Raw genomic sequence first — 13,224 nt, 5'->3', positions numbered from 1 at the left:
GAACAGAGGGAGGGATCCTGAGAGGAGGGGTGTAGTAGATCTGACCCAGAACAGAGGGAGGGATCCTGAGAGGAGGGGTGTGACTAGTAGATCTGTACCAGAACAGAGGGAGGGATCCTGAGAGGAGGGGTGTAGTAGATCTGTACCAGAACAGAGGGAGGGATCCTGAGAGGAGGGGTGTAGTAGTAGATCTGACCCAGAACAGAGGGAGGGATCCTGAGAGGAGGGGTGTAGTAGTAGATCTGACCCAGAACAGAGGGAGGGATCCTGAGAGGAGGGGTGTAGTAGTAGATCTGACCCAGAACAGAGGGATGGATCCTGAGAGGAGGGGTGTAGTAGATCTGTACCAGAACAGAGGGAGGGATCCTGAGAGGAGGGGTGTAGTAGATCTGTACCAGAACAGAGGGAGGGATCCTGAGAGGAGGGGTGTGGTAGATCTGTACCAGAACAGAGGGAGGGATCCTGAGAGGAGGGGTGTAGTAGATCTGTACCAGAACAGAGGGAGGGATCCTGAGAGGAGGGGTGTAGTAGATCTGTACCAGAAAGAGGGAGGGATCCTGAGAGGAGGGGTGTAGTAGATCTGTACCAGAACAGAGGGAGGGATCCTGAGAGGAGGGGTGTAGTAGTAGATCTGTACCAGAACAGAGGGATGGATCCTGAGAGGAGGGGTGTGGTAGATCTGTACCAGAACAGAGGGATGGATCCTGAGAGGAGGGGTGTGGTAGATCTGTACCAGAACAGAGGGATGGATCCTGAGAGGAGGGGTGTGGTAGATCTGTACCAGAACAGAGGGAGGGATCCTGAGAGGAGGGGTGTAGTAGATCTGTACCAGAACAGAGGGATGGATCCTGAGAGGAGGGGTGTAGTAGATCTGTACCAGAACAGAGGGAGGGATCCTGAGAGGAGGGGTGTAGTAGATCTGTACCAGAAAGAGGGAGGGATCCTGAGAGGAGTGGTGTAGTAGATCTGTACCAGAACAGAGGGAGGGATCCTGAGAGGAGGGGTGTAGTAGATCTGTACCAGAAAGAGGGAGGGATCCTGAGAGGAGTGGTGTAGTAGTAGATCTGTACCAGAACAGAGGGAGGGATCCTGAGAGGACTGGTGTAGTAGATCTGTACCAGAAAAGATAAACCAACAAGTGATATATGTTTCAGTAAGATTGGATTTATAGCAATGTTATCAACTGTCCTGCAGGGATGGAAGGTAAGTCGCAGAAAAGTGAGGTTGTGGTGGCAGCTGCAGAGAAGTATTTGGGTGTACTAGACTTGACATCAGAGTTACAGAATTTGTTCTTACCTGACTTCCCTAGTTAAATAAAGGTTAAATAAAGAAAAAATAGTAGGCGGCGGTAATGCAGCATTTATTAGATGCCAACCGCCGTTTAACCTCCTCGAAGAAGAGACGGGCCGCGAGCATGAACTGCGTCATAGCAAGATTATTTTTCACGCGCCTGCGCGGAGCAATGCTGGTAAAATAAGCGAATAAATGACGTGACTCTTTTGTAGAAAATGAATTGTAATGATCTTCCCTGAGCTAAGTAGACTTAAATATGTATTCAAACATGTATTGGGCTGTAAGCGAAAGTTTATCAGTCAAATAGGTTACATATTTCAAAACATTTTCAGCCTACGTATGTTGATTTCCATCATGGGCATAAAGCCTAGGCAGGCAACGGCAAGTCCAGTACTGTTCATGTAGAAAGAAGTACGAGACTTGGTTGTTTTAGAAACGACTCGGGTTTATTAGCATCCTCTTGAGCTAGCAAAGTAACAACACTTTAACACAGGAACGGTGGCTCCCGTAGGACATTTAAGGTGAGTCAAAAGGAACTCGCAACAAGAACTCCTGGGGGATAAATAGCTAACAAATACACATGTTTATTATGGATGTATGACCATTTACGTTGGCATACTCTATGCAGTTCATCTGAATTGACTCTCGCAAGATAATGGCACGCCTTTGACGGGCGTCTCCGTGTGATTTGAGAAGGGACGTTCCCGCATCTGCACGAATCTCTATACTTTTTGGGTCCATTTTTAAGCTACGACTCCACCACACAGCGTTGGACTAGTAACCGAAAGGTTGCTAGATCGAATCCCCCGACCCGACAAGGTAAAACAAATCTGTCGTTCTGACTCTGAACAAGGCAGTTAACCCACTGTTCCTAGGCTGTCATTGTAGATAAGAATCTGTTCTTAACTGACTTGCCTTGTTCAATTAAAACATAGTCAGGGGCGCTCCAGTACAGTAGATGGCGGTAATGCACCATAACGTTGGATGCCACCCGCCGATATTTATTTGGTTTTGGTATTTTATTAGGATCCCCATTAGCTGTTGCAAAAGTAGTAGCTACTCTTCCTGGGGTCCACACAAAACATCAAACATAATACAGAACATCATTAGACAAGGACAGAACTACATAAACAAAATTGAAGGCACACACTATCTAGGTCAAATAGGGGAGAGACGTTGTGCCGTGAGGTGTTGCTTTATCTGTTTTTTGAAACCAGGTTTGTTGTTTATTTGAGCGATATGAGATGGAAGGAAGATCCATACAATAAGGGCTCCAAATATTAACCTTTATTTAACTAGGCAAGTCAGTTAAAAACAAGTTCTTAGTTACAATGACGGCCTACACCAGCCAAACCCATAACCTGAACAATGCTGGGCCAATTGTGCATCGCCCTATTGGTGGGGGTAGTGTCATTCACCCCACCCGTCAGCCAATGTTTTTCCGCTTTTCTGTTAACGACGGCGAGGGCAAGCGTGAGTGAAGTACACTGTGTGCTAGCTAGTCCTTAGGAGCACTCAGGTACACAGCAGGAGGGAGGCGACACTGTGTGCTGCTAGCTAGCTAGCTAGCACACGGTGTTGCCCCCGCCTCACACCTGCTGTGTACCGGAACAGCTAGAGGTAGGCGGGGGCGACACCAATAGACGGTGGCCTTCGCCTGTCGAGGACTGTTTTCCCACAGTTCTGTTAAAGACTGTGAGGGCAGATGTTCAGCAGACGGGCGTGAAGGACACTGTCTTGCGTCTTCTGCTAGCTAGAAAAGAGGACTCCGGTAAACAGCAAACGGGGTGAAAATTCAATACTTTTATTTCACTTTTGACCCACAGTCGTGGGTCGTGCTTGAGGGGGGACGTTCATGCAGGAACCAATGGGGGTGGGTCATAAAGGAACCAATGGGATGCTCGAGGGGGGGGTCATGCAGGAACCCTGAATTGTGGGCTGCAGTTGGACACTTGTGTATTTGCTTGCGATGTACATAAGTGTATTAGAGCGCGCCAGTGGACTTCTGGTAAGTATGCTTTAGTGGGGGGGGGGGCCTCCCGAGTGGCGCAGTGGTCTACGGCACTGCATTGCAGCGCTAGAGGCGCCACTACAGATCCATGCTCGATCCCAGGCTGTGTCGCAGCTGGCCGCGAGACCCATGAGGCAGCACACAATTAGCCCAGCGTCGTCCGGATTTGGCCGGCCGGGTTGGCCTTGTCCCATCGCGCTCTAGCGATTCCTGTGGCGGGCCAGGCGCCAGTTGGATGGTGTTTCCTGCAACACATTGGTGCGGCTGGCTTCCGGGTTAAGCAAGCAGTGTGTCAAGGAGCAGTGCGGCTTGGCATGGTTGTGTTTTGGAGGACACATTGCCCTCGACCTTCGCCTGTCCCGAGTCCGTATGGGAGTTGCAGCGATTGGATATCGCAAAATTGGGAGGTCAAAAATATATTAAATAACTTTTTATAAATGTTATTTATTATAAGATGTTTTTAAAGATATGTAGTGAGAAAGTGTTGGGATCAGGTACATCTACATTTATCCACCCCCAAAATGTATATTTACGAGGAATTATCCCCACCCACAACTTCTCACCTGAACGCATTTCTTTCTTTTTAAGGAAAAAGCAGAAATTGGGGTTGAGCGTTACCCGTTAAGAAGATAAATTGCTGGAATGGGTAGGGTTTATGACTTTGCAGTGGAGCAGAGGAGACTAAATCGCTTTTGTCAAGACGGTGACCATCATAGGTCAAGACCAGATCACTTTTGTCAAGACGGTGACCATCATAGGTCAAGACCAGATCACTTTTGTCAAGACGGTGACTATCATAGGTCAAGACCAGATCACTTTTGTCAAGTCGGTGACCATCATAGGTCAAGACCAGATCACTTTTGTCAAGACGGTGACCATCATAGGTCAAGACCAGATCACTTTTGTCAAGACGGTGACCATCATTGGTCAAGACCAGATCACTTTTGTCAAGACGGTGACCATCATTAGTCAAGACCAGATCACTTTTGTCAAGTCCTTTCAGAGTGTGTTACATTATGGGGATAAAAATTGTCAGACTTTGCATGTTCACTGCGTGAACTTTAGTGATCAAAGGTCATGAAGATTTGACTGCAAGTTTCTGAAGTTGCTTCACCAACTTCATCCTTCGCCTCTATTGTCAACCAATCAGTAAAGTGTTTTTGTTTGACCCATGCAAATGTGACCGAAACAGAAACGAATTTAGCAACAATTTATGTAGGTCTATACAGTGGAAACTTACGAATGAATGTGACGAGTCTCTATCACCAATTTGATTGTACACATATTTTCAGTTTGAGTGAGTGATATGTTGGTTGGAGAGGTGTTTATTGCGACATTATAAAACACACTTATGTTGCATTGAGCATTGCTTTTGGAAAACCACATCAGTGTCCGACTTTCGGCTGTCGCAGATGTGCCTCCTCTACCTTACCACTCAAACAAGCCCGATGTCTCAACTAAATTCCAGTCTTTCTTGTGCCTACATGTCCCATCAGGCAGTCATTGCGTCATGACACTTCTGGGCCAGACTAATGTATGCCAAAAGTACGGGGGGGTGGTAAAATATTTTCTAATACATTTTCACACAAAAAAGACCATTTTGAATGTTCATAGCGGAATAAAACATGTACAAAAAAAGTTGATTTTGTCAGTGTTCTAATCAATATATTTCAATTCGTTTAATTAAATTTACTAGCTAAGATACCTACATTTTTATTTTGTTCATGCACTACCACGTTTTGGACATGAGCGGTCGTTCATTCTACCGTGCACATGTTGCTGCTTTGCTTTTCATCTGAAGAACTAAGCGGTGCTGGAAAAAGCCCTAATGTCTATGGGAATAGCCGGCCAGGCAACCGTCCAGCAGTGTGAAAAACTCACTCAGATCCCACAACTTTGACAGACATTGATCTTCTTTTTTTTAAATCGTTGAGATTAATTGTTACGTTTGTTGTTGTTTTTTTTTTTTTACCTAGACAAGGTTTTGTTTGTTTTTGATACTACGGATCAGGCCTGAATAATATCGGATGTGGTGAGTTATTCATACTATGTCGATAATGCTAGTTAACAGTGGTGCTAATTTAGTTAGCTAGATGTAGCTACTTGCTAACGACACAAGTCCAATGTATCAACGTTAACCGGTCAATTAACGTTAGTTACTTAGACCAACAACAAAAAAACACTATAAATGTACTACATATTTAGCCATGGCGACAGTCCTTTCTTTGACAGCCTGCTCGCTACATACATTAAACAGGTCAACGGCAACTACTTGGGCCAACTTTAGTATAGCTAACGTCGTTAGCCAACCACTGGCTAGCCAACGGTAATCTACGTTACTGTTGGCTTGGTTAGCTAGCACGATGCTAACTTGAGTCCATTGCCAGCTATCCAGCTCGGAATTGACGGATTCAGTTCACTAGATAGCAAGATTGAAATTGGTTAGCTTGTGTTACAATCGTCGGCTTTGTTAGAACATGAAGCCAGGAGCAGTTAGCTATACCCATGTCGTTAATTTAACGTTATTGACCAACTCGTGTGGTAAACGTTACAGGAGCATTCACAAGTCGTGTGTGTAATGAATGTGTTTTAACGCTTGTAGAATTATTTTGTTTTGGTTGTTGGGGGTGATTAGTCTAAACTAACATAAAAGGGGTCCATTTGAATTTCTACTGCGACAGAGATCCGAACCCTTTGCCACGGCCTCTCTCCTCCCCCTCTCCCCCCTCCTCCCCCTCCTCCCCCTCTCCCCCCTCCTCCCCCTCTCCCCCCTCCGCCCCCTCTCCCCCTCCTCCCCCTCTCCCCCTCCTCCCCCTCTCCCCTCTCCTCCCCTCCTCCCTCTCCCTCTCCTCACTCCCCTCTCCCCCTCCTCACCCCACCCTCCTCCTCCTCCCCCCTCTCCTCCTCCTCCCCCCTCTCCTCCTCCTCTCCTCCTCCTCCTCTGCACCCGAGAAGAAGCGGCCCACTTGGGCCTTTGTGTCATTTGCCAACCACCCCCTCCCCCCCTAACATTAATTCGCCTCTATTATACTAAGGATGCTCACCCCCATAACCCTAAAATATGTCTAAGTACTTCCATATTCACTTGGCTTGTGAGCAAAATCTATCATAGCCTGCTATTGTTTGCAATAGAATGTAGAAAAACATTCGACCATTCCAGAAAATCAAGTACCGTATCAACTCATTTCGACCCAGTGATGTGGTCTTTCACAAGCATGCACATCCCTGCACCCGTACTAGTGAGCAAGCACTGCAACCTACCGGTAGAATCTTTCAAGTGACCGTCTTAACGGTACTTTCCTTTTGTATCCTATCAGATTGACTTTCAGTCCTTCGTCTGTCACACATAACCACTCTTCTTTTGTGCAGTCCCGCCACTTCTGCCTATTAGTGATGTGGAGTTTGTATATCTGCCTATTAGTGATGTGGAGTTTGTATATCTGCCTATTAGTGATGTGGAGTTTGTATACGAGCAGTTCTTTTTAAGCAACTTTTTTTTTTTTTACTGACCAGTTATGACTCATTTTTTCTGAGTTGACACCTTCATTTTGTCATTCATTTGACCTGCTAGTGCTGACCGCAATGAGTCCCACAGCAGGATTGATACTTTCCTCCGGCTCATCCGGGTCAATTCTACTTCATTAGTGCTCTGATGCATGAATTAAATATCCCATTTGAATGTTCATAGCGGAGTAAGAATCCTGTTTTAATTTGTCAGCTTCCTAAACAATATATTTCGATGCGTTTCATTCAATCTACTAGTTTAGATACGTACTGTTTTTTTTTTTTCAAGCAGTCTGCGTTTTGGGAATGTACGGTCTTTCGATCTCTGTTCACATGTTGCTGCTTTGCTTTTCAATTGCTAAGTGTCCGGCGCGCACTGTGCATTAATGACTCGAATGAACTAAATTATTCAAAAGATGAGTTTTTATTTTTTACTGAACGAGTCAGTCAAAAGAGTCATATTTTTTTTTTTCTTAGTTTGCAATTTGTAAATGGTCGTTTTTAAAAAAAATTGAGGTAATAGTTGATTCATTTCAGTCAGTGCTTTTCTAAGGTTGAGCTATGCAAGTCTAAAATTAGATTCATCAACATTAATGATTTGGTGTATTGACTCAGTCCAATGAATAGTTGTGAATCTGTTGTTCATAACTACTGTTATGAGGTAGACGGAGCACACACTATATTTAAGGCATGACGAACCCAATGATGAACTGTTTGTCACTCTTTGTTTTCCCACACAGCTTTTTGCTCCATATACTAGTGTTGTCCAGGGCTCAAAGCTAACCTTTTCTTAAAACATTTTTACGAGGAGGACATGTGCACCTCAGTACACAAATAAATGTAGGAGTAACAGTGAAAAATGAGAGGTAAATAAAGCTAGAATCCTTAAATTGTTTCTAAGCGCACACCGCTGCTCCTAAATGAAAACCACAACAAAATATTTAGAGGCAGATGCCAGTAAATGGTTGCTCTGTTGTCACTCAAATCTTTCCAAGTTTATGAAATGATCTACATCCTCTCAACTAGTATTTTAACATCTCCATCACCGATGTGAGTTTACTACGACCATATGTCCAGAGTAAAGATGCATGAATGAAATCTCTTCCCGAGTCAAATGGGGGGGGACTATTCATTATATACAGTATGTTAGGGAACGACACAGCCACGCACTTTCCCTGACAGGTGGGTGAGATCTAGACAAAGTTGAGTCTGCCTTAGCCAATGAGGGACGGAGTGGGCAGACGGAGCGTGTTGCGCACGGAGGGTATAATAACAACGGGTACCGAGGCCTCGCTTTCCTGTTACATTTACAACCGCCTTCCGCACCGGTTTCCACTAGTTACCACAGCTACAGTCAAATTTGTCTATATCGTTAAAATGAATGAAAACAAAACTATTTAGCTTTTTGGTCTTAATTTAAGGTTAGCAATGTGGTTTCTGTTATTAAAATCTGATATGTATTTTTTTCAACCTAAGGTTTTTAAAAATGTTAATAAAAAGGAAAGGCAGGGTGTCTGACTTTGTGTCTGTGGTAACTAGTGTCGAGCCCTCCGCTCTGCCATTTTGGTTTTGTTCACCCGTGTTACAGTCACACACAAGGACTCATCCAGTGACTCGACATTATAGCCCGAAGCCTTTTCAACCCCGCACACAAGACCTTTTCTACAATCACAGAACTACAATCATCGTTGTTATTTTTGACGTTTTAGACCGATCCGGTACTAGAGGAGCGGTTTGCACTGAGAAGGGACCGAGAAGGATTATTGGTAAGGCAGGCAAATCAATGGACACTAGTGTTAGCTACTTCTCCTAGCTAACGTTACAGTAGCCACTCGTTTATGTAGCAGACGGTTCAGGTCGATTTTATTATTCTTTTTATGTCAGGTGCTTAGTCATAGCCAATACGTTACTCTCGGAGGGTTGTGATATTTTCTAGCTAACGTTGCTTCTGAGAGGCTTTTTAAAAATACTATATGTATAAAACGTTAGCACCATAGCCATAAGTTCAGTTCCGCACTTCGTGTGCTAGGCCGCAGTCCAGCGGCTGAAACGCTGCTCTCCGGTCACCGACAGGGAGGCAGTCCGGTGCTAGATGGTTAGTTCATTATGTTCCGACCGAGTCCCACCGGGAGCGGCTCGCCAAATCACTTGTTATTAGCCTGCACACGGTCTAAGTGATTTACCTTTGACCTGTTGCTGTTGGCTTAATATTTTACGTCCTTGTTGTCTGGGCTGTTTGTTCACAACTAGACAGATTCGTTGGTCAAGTGTTTACTTTGTTGTAAGACAGTGAATATTCACTGGAGTTAACACCGTTAACAAGTCACGTATAATGACTTGAGTTTTAGACTTGGGCTTTGCTGTATCATTGTGATATGTTTTAGCTTTAGATTGACAGGCATTGATTTAGCTACATGTGTCCACATTTTGACGATTGAATCTCTCTTGCCCTAATTTGTTGAGTTGAATAGTTGTCATTCTACATCAGTCGTTGTTTGTGTGATCATAATTCTAAGTACAGTGCTAGACGGCCTCAGTGGAGGCAATATTTCCGACTGTTGTTGGCTGGTTGTCATGATTCTAGAAGTTACTGCCGCTGTCCCGGAATGAGTGGTATCTAATTGCTTGATCGCTATTTACCGGTACACTCATTCATCGTTTTTAGACGTTTTTTGTATGTGCTGGTAACCTGTTTTGGAATGTGTAGCTACGACATTTTTATTACGTCTCTACTTCTAGAAATAATAATGGACTGTGATTTTCTTTGTAAACAAACTTTAACCATTCTCTTTAGGTTTCGTTTCCTGGTGTGATGGCTACACTGTCATCAATAACCTGACATGCTAGAGTTAAATAGCGTTTTATGTTTGTATCCTGTCGCTCTATACGGCCATGGTTACAGCCCCCCCCCCCCAACCACGAGGCATTGTGAAGTGTTGCACCCCTATAGTTCACTGCAGCAAAAGGTTAATGAATCAGCGTTTTTACAGTGTTTGAGGCAGAGATGGGGTGTGGTCTTACAGATGATAAACAATACTGGAAAAGTCAGGGCAGCCATTTCCTATAGTATAGTAAACAATACCGTAACATAAACAACACGCCTTGCTGTTACTCGCTCTCACTGCGTCTGGAAGGAACTGATAATGCCGTTATTCATATCCGTTCCCAGGGCCAGGCTTGTCCGTGTTTTATCACATTGGGATTGGCTAGAGGCCAGTGTAGCTGCTCGCCTAGAAAACTCTCACCGCCCTGGATGAGAAGGATTCAATGACCTCTAGTAGATGGAAGGATAGAGGGAGTGAGGGATGGATGAGGGAGTGAGGGATGGATGAGGGAGTGAGGGATGGATGAGGGAGTGAGGGATGGATGGATGAGGGAGTGAGGGATGGATGGATGAGGGAGTGAGGGATGGATGGATGAGGGAGGGATGGATGGATGAGGGAGGGATGGATGGATGGATGAGGGAGTGAGGGATGGATGGATGAGGGAGTGAGGGATGGATGGATGAGGGAGTGAGGGATGGATGGATGAGGGAGTGAGTGAGGGATGGATGGATGAGGGAGTGAGTGAGGGATGGATGGATGAGGGAGTGAGGGATGGATGGGTGAGGGAGTGAGGGATGGATGGGTGAGGGATGGATGGATGAGGGAGTGAGGGATGGATGGATGAGGGATGGATGGATGAGGGAGTGAGGGATGGATGGATGAGGGAGTGAGGGATGGATGGATGAGGGAGTGAGGGATGGATGGATGAGGGAGTGAGTGATAGATGGATGAGGGAGTGAGTGATAGATGGATGAGGGAGTGAGTGATAGATGGATGAGGGAGTGAGGGAGGGAGTGAGTGATGGATGAGGGAGGGAGTGAGTGATGGATGAGGGAGGGAGTGAGTGATGGATGAGGGAGGGAGTGAGTGATAGATGTATGGAGGGAGTGATAGATGGATGAGGGAGGGAGGGAGTGATAGATGGATGAGGGAGGGAGGGAGTGATAGATGGATGAGGGAGGGAGGGAGTGATAGAGGGAGTGATAGATGGATGAGGGAGGGAGGGAGTGATAGATGGATGAGGGAGGGAGTGAGTGATAGATGGATGAGGGAGGGAGGGAGGGAGTGAGTGATAGATGGATGAGGGAGGGAGGGAGTGATAGATGGATGAGGGAGGGAGGGAGGGAGTGAGTGATAGATGGATGAGGGAGTGAGTGATAGATGGATGAGGGAGGGAGTGAGTGATAGATGGATGAGGGAGGGAGGGAGTGATAGATGGATGAGGGAGGGAGGGAGGGAGTGAGTGATAGATGGATGAGGGAGAGAGGGAGTGAGTGATAGATGGATGAGGGAGAGAGGGAGTGAGTGATAGATGGATGAGGGAGAGAGGGAGTGAGTGATAGATGGATGAGGGAGTGAGTGATAGATGGATGAGGGAGGGAGGGAGGGAGTGAGTGATAGATGGATGAGGGAGGGAGTGAGTGATAGATGGATGAGGGAGTGAGTGATAGATGGATGAGGGAGTGAGTGATAGATGGATGAGGGAGGGAGTGAGTGATAGATGGATGAGGGAGGGAGTGAGTGATAGATGGATGAGGGAGGGAGTGAGTGATAGATGGATGAGTGAGTGATAGAGGGAGTGATAGATGGATGAGGGAGGGAGGGAGTGAGTGAGTGATAGATGGATGAGTGAGTGATAGATGGATGAGGGAGGGAGTGAGGGATAGATGGATGGAGGGAGGGAGTGAGGGATCAAGAGGGATAGATGGAGGGAGGGGTAGTTGGAGGGTGTTGTACTCGAGAAGTGTAGATGTGTAGACAGACACCATCAGTCCTTGTTCTGTTGGTACAGACTGTTTTCAGTTGTTCTGTAGGCACAGACTGTTCTCAGTTACTTGTTCTGTAGGCACAGACTGTTTTCAGTTACTTGTTCTGTTGGTACAGACTATTTTCAGTTGTTCTGTAGGCACAGACTGTTTTCAGTTTCTTGTTCTGTAGGCACAGACTGTTTTCAGTTACTTGTTCTGTAGGCACAGACTGTTGTGAGTTTCTTGTTCTGGTTTTACATCAGCCCTACAGGCCTCCATTACTCCTACCCATTGACATTACCTGGTCAGACGAGGGCTTGTTGAGGTCTTAGCCAGACAGGCTCATTGCACAACAAGGTGTCATCTACTAAATCGGTGTACACACCATGGTCAAGTATTTTTGAGTGTTGTTATTTAAACAAATATTTGCTAGATCGTGTCAGTGGAACTGACCAGTGTTGCAGCGTGTCAGTGGAACTGACCAGTGTTGCAGCGTGTCAGTGGAACTGACCAGTGTTGCAGCGTGTCAGTGGAACTGGCCAGTGTTGCAGCGTGTCAGTGGAACTGACCAGTGTTGCAGCGTGTCAGTGGAACTGACCAGTGTTGCAGCGTGTCAGTGGAACTGACCAGTGTTGCAGCGTGTCAGTGGAACTGACCAGTGTTGCAGCGTGTCAGTGGAACTGGCCAGTGTTGCAGCGTGTCAGTGGAACTGACCAGTGTTGCAGCGTGTCAGTGGAACTGACCAGTGTTGCAGCGTGTCAGTGGAACTGGCCAGTGTTGCAGCGTGTCAGTGGAACTGGCCAGTGTTGCAGCGTGTCAGTGGAACTGACCAGTGTTGCAGCGTGTCAGTGGAACTGGCCAGTGTTGCAGCGTGTCAGTGGAACTGACCAGTGTTGCAGCGTGTCAGTGGAACTGACCAGTGTTGCAGCGTGTCAGTGGAACTGGCCAGTGTTGCAGCGTGTCAGTGGAACTGGCCAGTGTTGCAGCGTGTCAGTGGAACTGACCAGTGTTGCAGCGTGTCAGTGGAACTGGCCAGTGTTGCAGCGTGTCAGTGGAACTGGCCAGTGTTGCAGCGTGTCAGTGGAACTGGCCAGTGTTGCAGCGTGTCAGTGGAACTGGCCAGTGTTGCAGCGTGTCAGTGGAACTGACCAGTGTTGCAGCGTGTCAGTGGAACTGTCCTGTGTTGCAGCGTGTCAGTGGAACTGACCAGTGTTGCAGCGTGTCAGTGGAACTGACCAGTGTTGCAGCGTGTCAGTGGAACTGACCAGTGTTGCAGCGTGTCAGTGGAACTGACCAGTGTTGCAGCGTGTCAGTGGAACTGGCCAGTGTTGCAGCGTGTCAGTGGAACTGACCAGTGTTGCAGCGTGTCAGTGGAACTGGCCAGTGTTGCAGCGTGTCAGTGGAACTGACCAGTGTTGCAGCGTGTCAGTGGAACTGTCCAGTGTTGCAGCGTGTCAGTGGAACTGACCAGTGTTGCAGCGTGTCAGTGGAACTGTCCTGTGTTGCAGCGTGTCAGTGGAACTGACCAGTGTTGCAGCGTGTCAGTGGAACTGACCAGTGTTGCAGCGTGTCAGTGGAACTGACCAGTGTTGCAGCGTGTCAGTGGAACTGACCAGTGTTGCAG

General features: G+C 46.6%; 1 protein-coding gene across 5 annotated transcripts in view; it reads left to right on the top strand.

Moving 5' to 3' along the window:
- Nucleotides 1-5,062: 5,062 nt before the first annotated feature.
- Nucleotides 5,063-13,224, top strand: part of LOC139416976 (ubiquitin-like modifier-activating enzyme 1) — a 51,260-nt gene continuing 43,098 nt past the window's right edge. For 2 of the 5 annotated variants that reach the window (XR_011635151.1, XM_071166203.1), the window contains exon 1: nt 5,063-5,336. The gene's annotated coding sequence lies outside the window, so the exon portion shown is untranslated. Of the gene's footprint in view, nt 5,337-8,366; nt 8,575-13,224 lie in introns of those variants that run through there. The other 3 variants (XR_011635150.1, XR_011635149.1, XM_071166202.1) reach the window with 3 other exon arrangements.

The sequence above is a fragment of the Oncorhynchus clarkii genome, chromosome 9, assembly GCF_045791955.1.
Source record: "Oncorhynchus clarkii lewisi isolate Uvic-CL-2024 chromosome 9, UVic_Ocla_1.0, whole genome shotgun sequence".
Lineage (NCBI taxonomy): Eukaryota > Metazoa > Chordata > Actinopteri > Salmoniformes > Salmonidae > Oncorhynchus > Oncorhynchus clarkii.
This window is presented reverse-complemented; position numbering and strand designations above follow the sequence as displayed.